Genomic DNA, 19129 nt, shown 5'->3' on the forward strand with positions numbered 1-19129 from the left:
AGAAACTTTCTATATGAACAATAGAATGAAATGCTGATAGTTTTCAATGCTGTTGTTTTTTAGGTGTGCCTTTTAAATTGTTCACAGAGAAGTCAGACAGCACTGCAAAATGGCTGACACCCAGTCTAGTGAAATGGGACTGGTGGGATGGGCCCAATTGAATTTTCAAACATATTCAAGCATAAAGCTCTGTATAGTATATGTTTAAAAAAAAATGGATACAATAATGTTTTGATATTGTATTGTTTTATTATTATTATTAAATTACAGCTTTTAACTACACAGTCTCATAATATGAATTGTGGAATGGTCATCAGGGTAAAATATATTATTTTAGATAAAGATAAAGTACATGAAGTGTAAATAAACCCATTCTACATTTGTCCCATAACATTAGATACATGCTACCAAATAAATCTTTCATTCAGTAAACAAGATTATCATTACTTTACATAACATCATTTTCAAATAAATAAAATAATTCCTTAAATAGTTTTTTTTTTTTCTAAATCACAGTTGTATCACATTTGGAGATGTCCTGTATGCCCAGCAATACAGGAAAATTAATACACTTTTAAGCATTTAAAGTTTGTTCTTGAATATCTCTAGAAGAGACTGTTTCGAGTGGTGTACTGCACATTGTATGACCGTCTTCTGTGCCAACGTCTTCTGATTGCTGCACAGCAACCACACAGCAAACACTAAACACGTACACAGACAAAGTGAGAGTTAGCATCATGGAAGGGAATGTTATACACTTTAAACTGCTTTTAATCAGCTGTACATTATAAACCAAATAAAAGCAGATTTAAAGACAGATTTAAATCTATTTTAAGACAAAATAGTAAAGCTTGCATGTTAATCATTAACGTCATTAATCACTTTACTTCCGATGCACATATTTCACATTCAGTCATCATAATACTTACGCAAAGAAGAATCCAGCAAGGTATAAGCCCGATGATAATAGCACAGGGGACAATGATAGCCACAACCCAAGCTGCAATTAGTACTGTTGTTTGAGATGGTAGTGTGCAGAATTGTGGGGTAAAAGGTGGTTTGGAGCGCTGTTGTAAGTAAGTCCGAGCAAAAGTTGTGACCAAGCTGAAACTACCGATGTCACTGTCTGTAAAAACATACTCTACAATTGGCTCAATCACGGTGGAATTACCCTGTGCAGAAATGTAAATGTACAATTAGAAATTAAGCCCAAATAAATAAAACCCTGAATCCTTTAACCCTTTCCCCCCTCCCAACCCAAAAAATGTACTCATTTAATATATATATATTTACATACATACATACATACAGTGCATATACTGAGGCCAGAACTTACTTGAAAACTATTTGATTGAAATTAAAGTCAGTAGTTGTTGTTTTATTTAGGATTGTGGATACCTGAAATGCAGAAATACATTTTTATTGATTAATTTTTGTATATTATAATGGGTTAATGTGACTGAAATAAAATAAAATAAAAATTCTCTTTTCTCAGTTTCTCAATGTCTGTAACTCACAAATGAATTCATATATTTCTGGATCACTTGGTAGGTCTCATTCCTGAATTCAAGGTTCTGAGGCATGGACACATTGCTGATTTCAAATCCAAAGTTAAGGGAGAAGGAGTAATCATCAATTTCTTTAGAAAGAAAGCAAAAACAAAACAATAATTAGTTATGGAGTGGAAATATGCGGACAATGAAATTTCACTTATCCATTGAGGGATACTGATTTTATTGCAAAAGAAGCTATAAAAGCTTACTACATAATGTACACCATTTGCATTAAAATTTTATATGCACCCATGAAAAAGACAAAGAGAGAAAAACTCACTTGTATAGGTGACATTTACAAAGCTCACAAGTTCAGTCAAATCTTTTGTTGTAAGGTCTCGTTTAGTTCTCATTTTCATTCGATTCAACAGACTGTTTGCTAGATTTAAAACATCAGTCTGACTTGGTATAGCACCCCGTGTTCTAAACACAAGCTTGATGTATATGATCACCTTCCCAAGCCTGCAACAGATGATACATTTTTTTATTTGGAGAATTTATTTCATATTACCATTCATTTTCAAAAGATGATAATAATAAAAAATGTAAAGAGAAAATTAATTATTGATCTCTTACAAGTTCGGTGGAGAAGGTGTTGTCAGAGTGCTGGCTGTCATTAAAACTGTCAAAATAATATAATGATTAGTGGAGAAGAATCATGCTTTAAATTATAGTATGGGGTATTTATATTGCAAGACATATAAAGTGTGACATAGCAGGTGTGGATGTGGTAATACCTTCATTCGCTTTGAATATTTCCTTGACAAAGGTGCTATTTGTGTTCAAGTCACTTTCTGAGAAAACATACTGAACACTGGCAAGAATCACTGTGCTATTATCCCTGTGTGGAGATTCAAACATGCAAAGAGGAACAAAAGTGGTAATCAAAAAAACTTACATCATAAGCCATTTACTCACACCAAAAACTACTCAATGATAAAAGTACATTTTGTACCATCATTAACCTCAGATAGCACATCTGCAACCTGTCTGTTAAAGATAGCTTAATCTGGAAGCATCTGCTGTGTAAAAACATCTGATAGATGTCTTTAAGATGTCAGTTTTACATACATTCTAAATCGTAAACATCCTAAATATATTTTGGAAACACCTGTTTGACATCTGATAGGAAACATCCTATAGACGTATGGTAGATAAGCAAGAACTCTAAAAAATACATTTTGCATATGCAAATAAAGATGTCAAATAGACGTCTCTGTGATGTAGATGTGCTATCAGGGAAGACATTTCTTCAGATTCAGAACTTACTTGAATTCAACATGATGGAGATCAAACTGAGAAGCTGAGGGGTCTTTTAGGATTTCGTTAAGCTGGAGAGTGGAGTAATAAATAAAGAGAGTAATGTTTATTAATATTAAAGTTAATGTGATTAGAATAAGGCAAATTCATTTTCTTGGCAAGTATTTTTGGAAAACCATTAAGTAAAAGTGTCTCCAACTCACTAATCCATTTATAGTGCTTTGATTGAAGTGTAAGTTTCATTCCTTAGTTCAATTTCTCAGACATGGATATATTGCTGATTTCAAATCCAAATGTGAGAGCATAGGATGTATCATTAATTCCTTTAAACAAACAACAAACAATTATTACTTGTGTGGTTATATGTTGGTGGCAAAACTGTTCATTAAAGGCAAGCTACTATAGGTCAACACAGTATATACTGTATACAACACAAATCTCATATTCAGAACAAAAAGTAGCCAAAAAGGAGACAAAAAAAAAAAAAAAAAAACTCACTTGTATAGGTGACATTCAAAAGGCTCGCATCCTGGGTTCGTGTTGAGAATTCTTTAGTGCTGTAACGTGGGCTAATCAAAGATTTGGCCAACTGTAGAATGCTGGCTTCACTTGGTATTTGGCCCAATGTGATAAACACCAATTTAATATTTATATAAACTTTTCCCAACCTACCAAAGATAGAATAACAGGAATGTAAAGACAGATTCAGAAAATAACTGGCCTTTACAAAATGACAATGGAATCATGGCTCTTTACAATGTTGGTGGAGAAGTTGTACTGGTTGTCAGAGTGCTGGCTGTTGTGAAGACTGTAAAATGAATAGTGATAAGTGGAGGAGGCTTGCAGTTACAATATTTGGTGGTAGTGGAGCGACACATTTAAAAAATAAAATAAAAGCATTGTTTGATTTAAAGTTTTGACAAAACCTGTCATGAAGTAAGGGCCTGAAGGAAACTGACTGGTTTTATTAAAATCAGTATCTTGGAAGTTGTATACCATAATGCCCTCGATCTGATTTAATGTACTCCTATAGAAAACAACAACATCATACAGTATCTGTTGCATACAGTATCAGGACATAACTGAATATGCACAGATCAGTCATTGAGAATTTCCTAGGAAATGTATTTATTTATTTTAATGTTTTAATGTGAGAAAAAAATATTATAAAATAGACTCATCATACTTGAAGTTTGATGATTTGGGTTGTAAAGTTGGACTTCCAGGTTCATTCAGAAGAGTGTTCAGCTGAAGGGGGAAAATTAAACAATTAATAAGCTTCTAGAGAAGACTGGCATTGAACCTAAGACGTATTATACTGTTCATTTTTTTAAGTTTACCGCATTATTGATGGTATCTTGCACTTGCTGGGTGGTTTTGCCTCTAGACACAGGGTCCTCTGGCATGCTGATGTTAATCACGTTGAAAGTAAAGACCACAGCATAGGAAGTTTCTGAGATTTCTATTTGGAAGGAAATTAAAGCCCATTATACATCATTGTATAACATAATCACATTTAAAATCTTTTGAAGGGAAAATTATGACACTTACTCTCATAGGTGATATTCAGCACCTTCACCGATTCATTGAGCTGTGACTCTCTGGAATGACGGAGAGTATTGATAGCACTGAGGACCAGAGATTCACTGGGCACTGGAGATAAGGAGTTGAACACCAGCTTGCTTGTGACCACTGCTGAACCAGATCTGTAAAATATAACCACTTTTGTTTAATGTACATCCATTTTTCTATTGAAATTATGACTTGTACATTTATGATTTCTCTAAAAAATAGAAAAAACAAATTTTACATGAGGTTGGGAGTAGTAACAGAAACACTGGCTGTTGTTTCTGGAAACACTGTTGTAGTGGTTGGTTGACGTAGCTCATTGAGGAAGCTGACTGGTTGTATGACATCTCCATCCTGGAAGCTGTATTCCATCTTGCCATCAATCTGGTTTGAAGTGATCCTGCAGAACAAACAAAATGTGTTGTTAAAGGACTTCCATCCATATTGAAACATATTCAAGGAAATTGCACAGCCGACACTACTCCTACTACTACTAAATGATTTGGATTAATTTAATAAGCTAAAATATATGGAGACAAAGTGAAGATTGAAATGTCCATTTGCATCTTACGTGAAGTTGGCGGTCTTGGGTTGTAAAGATGGACTGCCAGGTTCATTCAGAAGAGTGTTCAGCTGAATGGGGAAAATCAAACCATTAATAAGCTTCTGGAGAAGACTGGCATTGAACCTAAGACATATTATACTGTTTATTTATTTTTTTAGGTTTACCGCATTATTGATGGTATCTTGCACTTGCTGGGTGGTTTTGCCTCTAGACAAAGGGTCCTCTGGCATGCTGATGTTAATCACGTTGAAAGTAAAGACCACAGCATAGAAGTTTCTGAGATTTCTGTTTGGAAGGAAATGGTAGTTTGAGGATTTGTCAAAAGCCCATTATACATCATTGTATAACTTAATCACATTTCAAATCTTTTGAAGGGAAAATTATTACACTTACTCTCATAGGTGACATTCAGCACCTTCAACGATTCATTGAGCTGTGACTCTCTGGATTGACGGAGAGTATTGATAGCACTGAGGACCAGAGATTCACTGGGCACTGGAGATGAGGAGTTGAACACCAGCTTGCTTGTGACCACTGCTGAACCAGATCTGTAAATATAACCACATTTGTTTAATGTACATCAAAGTTTTGCAATAACATTCTTTCTTTAATTATTTTATTGTTCTCAAAAAAGCAATACAACACTTACATGAGGTTTGAAGGAGTCACAGAGAAACCAAATGTTGTTTCTGGAAACACTGTTGTAGTGGTTGGTTGACGTAGCTCATTGAGGAAGCTGACTGGTTGTATGACATCTCCATCCTGGAAGCTGTATTCCATCTTGCCATCAATCTGGTTTGAAGTGATCCTGCAATACAAACAAAATGTGTTGTTAAAGGACTTCCATCCATATTGAAACATAATTCATGGAAATTGCACAGCTGACACTACTTCTACTACTACTAAATGATTTGGATTAATTTAATAAGCTAAAATATATGGAGACAAAGTGAAGTTTGCAATGTCCATTTGCATCTTACGTGAAGTTGGCGGTCTTGGGTTGTAAAAGTTGGACTGCCAGGTTCATTCAGAAGAGTGTTCAGCTGAACGGGGAAAATCAAACAATTAATAAGCTTCTGGAGAAGACTGGCATTGAACCTAAGACATATTATACTGTTTATTTTTTAAGTTTACCGCATTATTGATGGTATCTTGCACTTGCTGGGTGGTTTTGCCTCTAGACACAGGGTCCTCTGGCATGCTGATGTTAATCACGTTGAAAGTAAAGACCACAGCATAGGAAGTTTCTGAGATTTCTATTTGGAAGGAAATTAAAGCCCATTATACATCATTGTATAACATAATCACATTTAAAATCTTTTGAAGGGAAAATTATGACACTTACTCTCATAGGTGATATTCAGCACCTTCACCGATTCATTGAGCTGTGACTCTCTGGAATGACGGAGAGTATTGATAGCACTGAGGACCAGAGATTCACTGGGCACTGGAGATGAGGAGTTGAACACCAGCTTGCCTGTGACCACTGCTGAACCAGATCTGTAAATATAACCACTTTTGTTTAATGTACATCCATTTTTTCTATTGAAATTATGACTTGTACATTTATGATTTCTCTAAAAAATAGAAAAAACAAATTTTACATGAGGTTGGGAGTAGTAACAGAAACACTGGCTGTTGTTTCTGGAAACACTGTTGTAGTGGTTGGTTGACGTAGCTCATTGAGGAAGCTGACTGGTTGTATGACATCTCCATCCTGGAAGCTGTATTCCATCTTGCCATCAATCTGGTTTGAAGTGATCCTGCAGAACAAACAAAATGTGTTGTTAAAGGACTTCCATCCATATTGAAACATAATTCAAGGAAATTGCACAGCCGACACTACTCCTACTACTACTAAATGATTTGGATTAATTTAATAAGCTAAAATATATGGAGACAAAGTGAAGATTGAAATGTCCATTTGCATCTTACGTGAAGTTGGCGGTCTTGGGTTGTAAAGATGGACTGCCAGGTTCATTCAGAAGAGTGTTCAGCTGAAGGGGGAAAATCAAACCATTAATAAGCTTCTGGAGAAGACTGGCATTGAACCTAAGACATATTATACTGTTTATTTATTTTTTTAGGTTTACCGCATTATTGATGGTATCTTGCACTTGCTGGGTGGTTTTGCCTCTAGACACAGGGTCCTCTGGCATGCTGATGTTAATCACGTTGAAAGTAAAGACCACAGCATAGGAAGTTTCTGAGATTTCTGTTTGGAAGGAAAAATGGTAGTTTGAAGATTTGTCAAAAGCCCATTATACATCATTGTATAACTTAATCACATTTCAAATCTTTTGAAGGGAAAATTATGACACTTACTCTCATAGGTGACATTCAGCACCTTCACCGATTCATTGAGCTGTGACTCTCTGGAATGACGGAGAGTATTGATAGCACTGAGGACCAAAGATTCACTGGGCACTGGAGATGAGGAGTTGAACACCAGCTTGCTTGTGACCATTGCTGAACCAGATCTGTAAATATAACCACATTTGTTTGATGTACATCAAATTTTTGCAATAACATTCTTTCTTTAATTATTTTATTGTTCTCAAAAAAGCAATACAACACTTACATGAGGTTTGAAGGAGTCACAGAGAAACCAAATGTTGTTTCTGGAAACACTGTTGTAGTGGTTGGTTGACGTAGCTCATTGAGGAAGCTGACTGGTTGTATGACATCTCCATCCTGGAAGCTGTATTCCATCTGTCCAACAATCTGGTTTGAAGTGATCCTGCAGAACAAACAAAATGTGTTGTTAAAGGACTTCCATCCAAATTGAAACATAATTCATGGAAATTGCACAGCTGACACTACTTCTACTACTACTAAATGATTTGGATTAATTTAATAAGCTAAAATATATGGAGACAAAGTGAAGTTTGCAATGTCCATTTGCATCTTACGTGAAGTTGGCGGTCTTGGGTTGTAAGGTTGGACTGCCAGGTTCATTCAGAAGAGTGTTCAGCTGAACGGGGAAAATCAAACAATTAATAAGCTTCTGGAGAAGACTGGCATTGAACCTAAGACATATTATGCTGTTCATTTTTTAAGTTTACCGCATTATTGATGGTATCTTGCACTTGCTGGGTGGTTTTGCCTCTAGACACAGGGTCCTCTGGCATGCTGATGTTAATCACGTTGAAAGTAAAGACCACAGCATAGGAAGTTTCTGAGATTTCTGTTTGGAAGGAAATGGTAGTTTGAGGATTTGTCAAAAGCCCATTATACATCATTGTATAACTTAATCACATTTCAAATGTTTTGGAGGGAAAATTATGAAACTTACTCTCATAGGTGACATTCAGCACCTTCACCGATTCATTGAGCTGTGACTCTCTGGAATGACGGAGAGTATTGATAGCACTGAGGACCAGAGATTCACTGGGCACTGGAGATGAGGAGTTGAACACCAGCTTGCTTGTGACCACTGCTGAACCAGATCTGTAAATATAACCACTTTTGTTTAATGTACATCCATTTTTTCTATTGAAATTATGACTTGTACATTTATGATTTCTCTAAAAAATAGAAAAAACAAATTTTACATGAGGTTGGGAGTAGTAACAGAAACACTGGCTGTTGTTTCTGGAAACACTGTTGTAGTGGTTGGTTGACGTAGCTCATTGAGGAAGCTGACTGGTTGTATGACATCTCCATCCTGGAAGCTGTATTCCATCTTGCCATCAATCTGGTTTGAAGTGATCCTGCAGAACAAACAAAATGTGTTGTTAAAGGACTTCCATCCATATTGAAACATAATTCAAGGAAATTGCACAGCCGACACTACTCCTACTACTACTAAATGATTTGGATTAATTTAATAAGCTAAAATATATGGAGACAAAGTGAAGCTTGAAATGTCCATTTGCATCTTACGTGAAGTTGGCGGTCTTGGGTTGTAAAGATGGACTGCCAGGTTCATTCAGAAGAGTGTTCAGCTGAATGGGGAAAATCAAACCATTAATAAGCTTCTGGAGAAGACTGGCATTGAACCTAAGACATATTATACTGTTTATTTATTTTTTTAGGTTTACCGCATTATTGATGGTATCTTGCACTTGCTGGGTGGTTTTGCCTCTAGACACAGGGTCCTCTGGCATGCTGATGTTAATCACGTTGAAAGTAAAGACCACAGCATAGGAAGTTTCTGAGATTTCTGTTTGGAAGGAAATGGTAGTTTGAGGATTTGTCAAAAGCCCATTATACATCATTGTATAACTTAATCACATTTCAAATCTTTTGAAGGGAAAATTATTACACTTACTCTCATAGGTGACATTCAGCACCTTCAACGATTCATTGAGCTGTGACTCTCTGGATTGACGGAGAGTATTGATAGCACTGAGGACCAGAGATTCACTGGGCACTGGAGATGAGGAGTTGAACACCAGCTTGCTTGTGACCACTGCTGAACCAGATCTGTAAATATAACCACTTTTGTTTAATGTACATCAAAGTTTTGCAATAACATTCTTTCTTTAATTATTTTATTGTTCTCAAAAAAGCAATACAACACTTACATGAGGTTTGAAGGAGTCACAGAGAAACCAAATGTTGTTTCTGGAAACACTGTAGTAGTGGTTGGTTGACGTAGCTCATTGAGGAAGCTGACTGGTTGTATGACATCTCCATCCTGGAAGCTGTATTCCATCTTGCCATCAATCTGGTTTGAAGTGATCCTGCAATACAAACAAAATGTGTTGTTAAAGGACTTCCATCCATATTGAAACATAATTCATGGAAATTGCACAGCTGACACTACTTCTACTACTACTAAATGATTTGGATTAATTTAATAAGCTAAAATATATGGAGACAAAGTGAAGTTTCCAATGTCCATTTGCATCTTACGTGAAGTTGGCGGTCTTGGGTTGTAAAGTTGGACTGCCAGGTTCATTCAGAAGAGTGTTCAGCTGAACGGGGAAAATCAAACAATTAATAAGCTTCTGGAGAAGACTGGCATTGAACCTAAGACGTATTATACTGTTTATTTTTTAAGTTTACCGCATTATTGATGGTATCTTGCACTTGCTGGGTGGTTTTGCCTCTAGACACAGGGTCCTCTGGCATGCTGATGTTAATCACGTTGAAAGTAAAGACCACAGCATAGGAAGTTTCTGAGATTTCTATTTGGAAGGAAATTAAAGCCCATTATACATCATTGTATAACATAATCACATTTAAAATCTTTTGAAGGGAAAATTATGACACTTACTCTCATAGGTGATATTCAGCACCTTCACCGATTCATTGAGCTGTGACTCTCTGGAATGACGGAGAGTATTGATAGCACTGAGGACCAGAGATTCACTGGGCACTGGAGATGAGGAGTTGAACACCAGCTTGCTTGTGACCACTGCTGAACCAGATCTGTAAATATAACCACTTTTGTTTAATGTGCATCCATTTTTTTCTATTGAAATTATGACTTGTACATTTATGATTTCGCTCAAAATAGAAAAAACAAATTTTACATGAGGTTGGGAGTAGTAACAGAAACACTGGCTGTTGTTTCTGGAAACACTGTTGTAGTGGTTGGTTGACGTAGCTCATTGAGGAAGCTGACTGGTTGTATGACATCTCCATCCTGGAAGCTGTATTCCATCTGTCCAACAATCTGGTTTGAAGTGATCCTGCAAAACAAACAAAATGTGTTGTTAAAGGACTTCCATCCATATTGAATCATAATTCATGGAAATTGCACAGCTGACACTACTTCTACTACTACTAAATGATTTGGATTAATTTAATAAGCTAAAATATATGGAGACAAAGTGAAGTTTGCAATGTCCATTTGCATCTTACGTGAAGTTGGCGGTCTTGGGTTGTAAAGTTGGACTGCCAGGTTCATTCAGAAGAGTGTTCAGCTGAACGGGGAAAATCAAACAATTAATAAGCTTCTGGAGAAGACTGGCATTGAACCTAAGACGTATTATACTGTTTATTTTTTAAGTTTACCGCATTATTGATGGTATCTTGCACTTGCTGGGTGGTTTTGCCTCTAGACACAGGGTCCTCTGGCATGCTGATGTTAATCACGTTGAAAGTAAAGACCACAGCATAGGAAGTTTCTGAGATTTCTGTTTGGAAGGAAATGGTAGTTTGAGGATTTGTCAAAAGCCCATTATACATCATTGTATAACTTAATCACATTTCAAATCTTTTGAAGGGAAAATTCTGACACTTACTCTCATAGGTGACATTCAGCACCTTCACCGATTCATTGAGCTGTGACTCTCTGGAATGACGGAGAGTATTGATAGCACTGAGGACCAGAGATTCACTGGGCACTGGAGATGAGGAGTTGAACACCAGCTTGCTTGTGACCACTGCTGAACCAGATCTGTAAATGTAAACACGTTTGTTTAATGTACATCCATTTTTTCTATTGAAATTATGACTTGTACATTTATGATTTCTCTCAAAATAGAAAACCAAATTTTACATGAGGTTGGGAGTAGTAACAGAAACACTGGCTGTTGTTTCTGGAAAAACTGTTGTAGTGGTTGGTTGACGTAGCTCATTGAGGAAACTGACTGGTTGTATGACATCTCCATCCTGGAAGCTGTATTCCATCTTGCCATCAATCTGGTTTGAAGTGATCCTGCAGAACAAACAAAATGTGTTGTTAAAGGACTTCCATCCATATTGAAACATAATTCATGGAAATTGCACAGCCGACACTACTTCTACTACTACTAAATGATATGGATTAATTTAATAAGCTAAAATATATGGAGACAAAGTTAAGATTGAAATGTCCATTTGCATCTTACGTGAAGTTGGCGGTCTTGGGTTGTAAAGTTGGACTGCCAGGTTCATTTAGAAGAGTGTTCAGCTGAACGGGGAAAATCAAACAATCAATAAGCTTCTGGAGAAGACTGGCATTGAACCTAAGACATATTATACTGTTTGTTTGTTTTTTAAAGTTTACCGCATTATTGATGGTATCTTGCACTTGCTGGGTGGTTTTGCCTCTAGACACAGGGTCCTCTGGCATGCTGATCTTAATCACGTTGAAAGTAAAGACCACAGCATAAGAAGTTTCTGAGATTTCTGTTTGGAAGGAAATGGTAGTTTGAGGATTTGTCAAAAGCCCATTATACATCATTGTATAACTTAACCACATTTCAAATCTTTTGGAGGGAAAATTCTGACACTTACTCTCATAGGTGACATTCAGCACCTTCACCGATTCATTGAGCTGTGACTCTCTGGAATGACGGAGAGTATTGATAGCACTGAGGACCAGAGATTCACTGGGCACTGGAGATGAGGAGTTGAACACCAGCTTGCTTGTGACCACTGCTGAACCAGATCTGTAAATATAACCACTTTTGTTTAATGTACATCAATTTTTTCTATTGAAATGATGACTTGTACATTCATGATTTCGCTCAAAATAGAAAACCAAATTTTACATGAGGTTGGGAGTAGTAACAGAAACACTCGCTGTTGTTTCTGGAAAAACTGTTGTAGTGGATGGTTGACGTAGCTCATTGAGGAAGCTGACTGGTTGTATGACATCTCCATCCTGGAAGCTGTATTCCATCTTGCCATCAATCTGGTTTGAAGTGATCCTGCAGAACAAACAAAATGTGTTGTTAAAGGACTTCCATCCATATTGAAACATAATTCAAGGAAATTGCACAGCCGACACTACTCCTACTACTACTAAATGATTTGGATTAATTTAATAAGCTAAAATATATGGAGACAAAGTGAAGATTGAAATGTCCATTTGCATCTTACGTGAAGTTGGCGGTCTTGGGTTGTAAAGATGGACTGCCAGGTTCATTCAGAAGAGTGTTCAGCTGAAGGGGGAAAATCAAACCATTAATAAGCTTCTGGAGAAGACTGGCATTGAACCTAAGACATATTATACTGTTTATTTATTTTTTAGGTTTACCGCATTATTGATGGTATCTTGCACTTGCTGGGTGGTTTTGCCTCTAGACACAGGGTCCTCTGGCATGCTGATGTTAATCACGTTGAAAGTAAAGACCACAGCATAGGAAGTTTCTGAGATTTCTGTTTGGAAGGAAAAATGGTAGTTTGAAGATTTGTCAAAAGCCCATTATACATCATTGTATAACTTAATCACATTTCAAATCTTTTGAAGGGAAAATTATGACACTTACTCTCATAGGTGACATTCAGCACCTTCACCGATTCATTGAGCTGTGACTCTCTGGAATGACGGAGAGTATTGATAGCACTGAGGACCAGAGATTCACTGGGCACTGGAGATGAGGAGTTGAACACCAGCTTGCTTGTGACCATTGCTGAACCAGATCTGTAAATATAACCACATTTGTTTGATGTACATCAAATTTTTGCAATAACATTCTTTCTTTAATTATTTTATTGTTCTCAAAAAAGCAATACAACACTTACATGAGGTTTGAAGGAGTCACAGAGAAACCAAATGTTGTTTCTGGAAACACTGTTGTAGTGGTTGGTTGACGTAGCTCATTGAGGAAGCTGACTGGTTGTATGACATCTCCATCCTGGAAGCTGTATTCCATCTGTCCAACAATCTGGTTTGAAGTGATCCTGCAGAAAAAAACAAAATGTGTTGTTAAAGGACTTCCATCCAAATTGAAACATAATTCATGGAAATTGCACAGCTGACACTACTTCTACTACTACTAAATGATTTGGATTAATTTAATAAGCTAAAATATATGGAGACAAAGTGAAGTTTGCAATGTCCATTTGCATCTTACGTGAAGTTGGCGGTCTTGGGTTGTAAAGTTGGACTGCCAGGTTCATTCAGAAGAGTGTTCAGCTGAACGGGGAAAATCAAACAATTAATAAGCTTCTGGAGAAGACTGGCATTGAACCTAAGACATATTATGCTGTTCATTTTTTAAGTTTACCGCATTATTGATGGTATCTTGCACTTGCTGGGTGGTTTTGCCTCTAGACACAGGGTCCTCTGGCATGCTGATGTTAATCACGTTGAAAGTAAAGACCACAGCATAGGAAGTTTCTGAGATTTCTGTTTGGAAGGAAATGGTAGTTTGAGGATTTGTCAAAAGCCCATTATACATCATTGTATAACTTAATCACATTTCAAATCTTTTGGAGGGAAAATTATGACACTTACTCTCATAGGTGACATTCAGCACCTTCACCGATTCATTGAGCTGTGACTCTCTGGAATGACGGAGAGTATTGATAGCACTGAGGACCAGAGATTCACTGGGCACTGGAGATGAGGAGTTGAACACCAGCTTGCTTGTGACCACTGCTGAACCAGATCTGTAAATATAACCACTTTTGTTTAATGTACATCCATTTTTTCTATTGAAATTATGACTTGTACATTTATGATTTCTCTAAAAAATAGAAAAACAAATTTTACATGAGGTTGGGAGTAGTAACAGAAACACTGGCTGTTGTTTCTGGAAACACTGTTGTAGTGGTTGGTTGACGTAGCTCATTGAGGAAGCTGACTGGTTGTATGACATCTCCATCCTGGAAGCTGTATTCCATCTTGCCATCAATCTGGTTTGAAGTGATCCTGCAGAACAAACAAAATGTGTTGTTAAAGGACTTCCATCCATATTGAAACATAATTCAAGGAAATTGCACAGCCGACACTACTCCTACTACTACTAAATGATTTGGATTAATTTAATAAGCTAAAATATATGGAGACAAAGTGAAGATTGAAATGTCCATTTGCATCTTACGTGAAGTTGGCGGTCTTGGGTTGTAAAGATGGACTGCCAGGTTCATTCAGAAGAGTGTTCAGCTGAATGGGGAAAATCAAACCATTAATAAGCTTCTGGAGAAGACTGGCATTGAACCTAAGACATATTATACTGTTTATTTATTTTTTTAGGTTTACCGCATTATTGATGGTATCTTGCACTTGCTGGGTGGTTTTGCCTCTAGACACAGGGTCCTCTGGCATGCTGATGTTAATCACGTTGAAAGTAAAGACCACAGCATAGGAAGTTTCTGAGATTTCTGTTTGGAAGGAAATGGTAGTTTGAGGATTTGTCAAAAGCCCATTATACATCATTGTATAACTTAATCACATTTCAAATCTTTTGAAGGGAAAATTATTACACTTACTCTCATAGGTGACATTCAGCACCTTCACCGATTCATTGAGCTGTGACTCTCTGGAATGAAGGAGAGTATTGATAGCACTGAGGACCAGAGATTCACTGGGCACTGGAGATGAGGAGTTGAACACCAGCTTGCTTGTGACCACTGCTGAACCAGATCTGTAAATATAACCACATTTGTTTAATGTACATCAAAGTTTTGCAATAACATTCTTTCTTTAATTATTTTATTGTTCTCGAAAAAAGCAATACAACACTTACATGAGGTTTGAAGGAGTCACAGAGAAACCAAATGTTGTTTCTGGAAATACTGTAGTAGTGGTTGGTTGACGTAGCTCATTGAGGAAGCTGGACTGGTTGTATGACATCTCCATCCTGGAAGCTGTATTCCATCTTGCCATCAATCTGGGTTTGAAGTGATCCTGCAATACAAACAAAATGTGTTGTTAAAGGACTTCCATCCATATTGAAACATAATTCATGGAAATTGCACAGCTGACACTACTTCTACTACTACTAAATGATTTGGATTAATTTAATAAGCTAAAATATATGGAGACAAAGTGAAGTTTGCAATGTCCATTTGCATCTTACGTGAAGTTGGCGGTCTTGGGTTGTAAAGTTGGACTGCCAGGTTCATTCAGAAGAGTGTTCAGCTGAACGGGGAAAATCAAACAATTAATAAGCTTCTGGAGAAGACTGGCATTGAACCTAAGACGTATTATACTGTTTATTTTTTAAGTTTACCGCATTATTGATGGTATCTTGCACTTGCTGGGTGGTTTTGCCTCTAGACACAGGGTCCTCTGGCATGCTGATCTTAATCACGTTGAAAGTAAAGACCACAGCATAAGAAGTTTCTGAGATTTCTGTTTGGAAGGAAATGGTAGTTTGAGGATTTGTCAAAAGCCCATTATACATCATTGTATAACTTAACCACATTTCAAATCTTTTGGAGGGAAAATTCTGACACTTACTCTCATAGGTGACATTCAGCACCTTCACCGATTCATTGAGCTGTGACTCTCTGGAATGACGGAGAGTATTGATAGCACTGAGGACCAGAGATTCACTGGGCACTGGAGATGAGGAGTTGAACACAGCTTGCTTGTGACCACTGCTGAACCAGATCTGTAAATATAACCACTTTTGTTTAATGTACATCAATTTTTTTCTATTGAAATGATGACTTGTACATCATGATTTCGCTCAAAATAGAAAACCAAATTTTACATGAGGTTGGGAGTAGTAACAGAAACACTCGCTGTTGTTTCTGGAAAAACTGTTGTAGTGGATGGTTGACGTAGCTCATTGAGGAAGCTGACTGGTTGTATGACATCTCCATCCTGGAAGCTGTATTCCATCTTGCATCAAATCTGGTTTGAAAGTGATCCTGCCAGAAACAAACAAAAATGTGTTTGTTAAAGGACTTCCATCCATATTGAATCATAATTCATGGAAATTGCACAGCTGACACTACTTCTACTACTACTAAAATGATTTGGATTAATTTAATAAGCTAAAATATATGGAGACAAAGTGAAGTTTGGCAATGTCCATTTGCATCTTACGTGAGTTGGCGGTCTTGGGTTGTAAAGTTGGACTGCCAGGTTTCATTCAGAAGAGTGTTCAGCTGAACGGGGAAAATCAAACAATTAATAAAGCTTCTGGAGAAGACTGGCATTGAACCTAAGACGTATTATAACTGGTTGTTTTTTAATTTTACGCGCATTATTGATGGTATCTTGCACTTGCTGGGTGGTATTGCCTCTAGACACAGGCGTCCTCTGGCATGCTGATGTTAATCACAGTTGAAAGTAAAGACCACAGCATAGGAAGTTTCTGAGATTTCTGTTTGGAAGGAAATGGTAGTTTGAGGATTTTGTCAAAAGCCCATTATACATCATTGTATAACTTAATCACATTTCAATCTTTTGGAGGGAAAATTATGACACTTACTCTCATAGGTGACATTCAGCACCTTCACCGATTCATTGAGCTGTGACTCTCTTGGAATGACGGAGAGTATTGATAGCACTGAGGACCAGAGATTCACTGGGCACTGGAGATGAGGAGTTGAACACCAGCTTGCTTGTGACCACTGCTGAACCAGATCTGTAAATATAACCACTTTTGTTTAATGTACATCAATTTTTTATTGAAATGATGACTTTACATTTATGATTTCTCTCAAAATAGAAAACCAAATTTTACATGAGGTTGGGAGTAGTAACAGAAACACTGGCTGTTGTTTCTGGAAACACTGTTGTAGTGGTTGGTTGACGTAGCTCATTGAGGAAGCTGACTGGTTGTATGACATCTCCATCCTGGAAGCTGTATTCCATCTGCCAACAATCTGGTTTGAAGTGATCCTGCAGAACAAACAAAATGTGTTGTTAAAGGACTTCCATCCATATTGAAACATAATTCATGGAAATTGCACAGCCGACACTACTTCTACTACTACTAAATGATTTGGATTAATTTAATAAGCTAAAATATATGGAGACAAAGTGAAGATTGCAATGTCCATTTGCATCTTACGTGAAGTTGGCGGTCTTGGGTTGTAAAGTTGGACTGCCAGGTTCATTCAGAAGAGTGTTCAGCTGAAGGGGGAAAATCAAACCATTAATAAGCTTCTGGAGAAGACTGGCATTGAACCTAAGACATATTATACTGTTATTATTTTTTAAGTTTACCGCATTATTGATGGTATCTTGCACTTGCTGGGTGGTTTTGCCTCTAGACACAGGGTCCTCTGGCATGCTGATGTTAATCACGTTGAAAGTAAAGACCACAGCATAGGAAGTTTCTGAGATTTCTGTTTGGAAGGAAATGGTAGTTTGAGGATTTGTCAAAAGCCCATTATACATCATTGTATAACTTAATCACATTTCAAATCTTTTGGAGGGAAAATTATGACACTTACTCTCATAGGTGACATTCAGCACCTTCACCGATTCATTGAGCTGTGACTCTCTGGAATGACGGAGAGTATTGATAGCACTGAGGACCAGAGATTCACTGGGCACTGGAGATGAGGAGTTGAACACCAGCTTGCTTGTGACCACTGCTGAACCAGATCTGTAAATATAACCACATTTGTTTAATGTACATCAAAGTTTTGCAAAACATTCTTTCTTTAATTATTTATTTCTCAAAAAAGCAAACCAACATTTTACATGAGGTTTGAAGTAGTCACAGAAAACCAAATGTTGTTTCTGGAAACACTGTAGTAGTGGTTGGTTGACGTAGCTCATTGAGGAAGCTGACTGGTTGTATGACATCTCCATCCTGGAAGCTGTATTCCATCTGTCCAACAATCTGGTTTGAAGTGATCCTGCAGAACAAACAAAATGTGTTGTTAAAGGACTTCCATCCATATTGAAACATAATTCATGGAAATTGCACAGCCGACACTACTTCTACTACTACTAAATATTTGATTAATTTAATAAGCTAAAATATATGGAGACAAAGTGAAGTTTGCAATGTCCATTTGCATCTTACGTGAAGTTGGCGGTCTTGGGTTGTAAAGTTGGACTGCCAGGTTCATTCAGAAGAGTGTTCAGCTGAACGGGAAAATCAAACAATTAATAAGCTTCTGGAGAAGACTGGCATTGAACCTAAGACATATTATACTGTTTATTTTAAGTTTACCGCATTATTGATGGTATCTTGCACTTGCTGGTGGTTTTGCCTCTAGACACAGGTCCTCTGGCATGCTGATGTTAATCACGTTGAAAGTAAAGACCACAGCATAGGAAGTTTCTGAGATTTCTGTTTGGAAGGAAATGGTAGTTTGAGGATTTGTCAAAAGCCCATTATACATCATTGTATAACTTAATCACATTTCAAATCTTTTGGAGGAAAAATTATGACACTTACTCTCATAGGTGACATTCAGCACCTTCACCGATTCATTGAGCTGTGACTCTCTGGAATGACGGAGAGTATTGATAGCACTGAGGACCAGAGATTCACTGGGCACTGGAGATGAGGAGTTGAACACCAGCTTGCTTGTGACCACTGCTGAACCAGATCTGTAAATATAACCACATTTGTTTAATGTACATCAAAGTTTGCAA

The 19129-nt window shown here is 37.1% G+C and overlaps 9 long non-coding RNA genes across 11 annotated transcripts; all 9 read right to left on the reverse strand.

The window, feature by feature from the left end:
- Positions 1-3070: 3070 nt before the first annotated feature.
- LOC113091156 (uncharacterized) lies at positions 3071-3628 on the reverse strand. The gene is made up of 3 exons (XR_003287292.1): positions 3570-3628; positions 3312-3481; positions 3071-3136 (listed from the first exon to the last, which is right to left on the reverse strand). It is a non-coding gene; the product is annotated as an uncharacterized LOC113091156 (long non-coding RNA).
- A 148-nt stretch (positions 3629-3776) lies between these two features.
- Positions 3777-4179, reverse strand: LOC113091164 (uncharacterized). Its single transcript, XR_003287302.1, has 3 exons — positions 4154-4179; positions 4000-4061; positions 3777-3840 (listed from the first exon to the last, which is right to left on the reverse strand). It is a non-coding gene; the product is annotated as an uncharacterized LOC113091164 (long non-coding RNA).
- Positions 4180-4474: 295 nt separating this feature from the next.
- Positions 4475-5013, reverse strand: LOC113091157 (uncharacterized). The gene is made up of 3 exons (XR_003287293.1): positions 4954-5013; positions 4624-4782; positions 4475-4519 (listed from the first exon to the last, which is right to left on the reverse strand). It is a non-coding gene; the product is annotated as an uncharacterized LOC113091157 (long non-coding RNA).
- A 432-nt stretch (positions 5014-5445) lies between these two features.
- Positions 5446-7885, reverse strand: LOC113091161 (uncharacterized). 3 transcript variants are annotated; one of them, XR_003287299.1, is made up of 3 exons: positions 6883-6942; positions 6552-6710; positions 5446-5495 (listed from the first exon to the last, which is right to left on the reverse strand). It is a non-coding gene; the product is annotated as an uncharacterized LOC113091161 (long non-coding RNA). The 3 variants fall into 3 exon arrangements; XR_003287298.1 differs by lacking the exons at positions 5446-5495; positions 6883-6942 and adding exons at positions 6408-6447; positions 7860-7885; XR_003287297.1 differs by lacking the exon at positions 5446-5495 and adding an exon at positions 6408-6447.
- Positions 7886-8347: 462 nt separating this feature from the next.
- LOC113091159 (uncharacterized) lies at positions 8348-8892 on the reverse strand. Its single transcript, XR_003287295.1, has 3 exons — positions 8833-8892; positions 8502-8660; positions 8348-8397 (listed from the first exon to the last, which is right to left on the reverse strand). It is a non-coding gene; the product is annotated as an uncharacterized LOC113091159 (long non-coding RNA).
- Positions 8893-9317: 425 nt separating this feature from the next.
- Positions 9318-10801, reverse strand: LOC113091158 (uncharacterized). The gene is made up of 3 exons (XR_003287294.1): positions 10762-10801; positions 9477-9635; positions 9318-9375 (listed from the first exon to the last, which is right to left on the reverse strand). It is a non-coding gene; the product is annotated as an uncharacterized LOC113091158 (long non-coding RNA).
- A 448-nt stretch (positions 10802-11249) lies between these two features.
- LOC113091163 (uncharacterized) lies at positions 11250-11787 on the reverse strand. The gene is made up of 3 exons (XR_003287301.1): positions 11733-11787; positions 11402-11560; positions 11250-11299 (listed from the first exon to the last, which is right to left on the reverse strand). It is a non-coding gene; the product is annotated as an uncharacterized LOC113091163 (long non-coding RNA).
- Positions 11788-12235: 448 nt separating this feature from the next.
- LOC113091162 (uncharacterized) lies at positions 12236-13733 on the reverse strand. Its single transcript, XR_003287300.1, has 3 exons — positions 13686-13733; positions 12378-12536; positions 12236-12275 (listed from the first exon to the last, which is right to left on the reverse strand). It is a non-coding gene; the product is annotated as an uncharacterized LOC113091162 (long non-coding RNA).
- Positions 13734-14173: 440 nt separating this feature from the next.
- On the reverse strand, positions 14174-14717 carry LOC113091160 (uncharacterized). Its single transcript, XR_003287296.1, has 3 exons — positions 14658-14717; positions 14327-14485; positions 14174-14223 (listed from the first exon to the last, which is right to left on the reverse strand). It is a non-coding gene; the product is annotated as an uncharacterized LOC113091160 (long non-coding RNA).
- Positions 14718-19129: the final 4412 nt, after the last annotated feature.

The sequence above is a fragment of the Carassius auratus genome, unplaced genomic scaffold (genome assembly GCF_003368295.1).
Source record: "Carassius auratus strain Wakin unplaced genomic scaffold, ASM336829v1 scaf_tig00214085, whole genome shotgun sequence".
Taxonomy (NCBI): domain Eukaryota; kingdom Metazoa; phylum Chordata; class Actinopteri; order Cypriniformes; family Cyprinidae; genus Carassius; species Carassius auratus.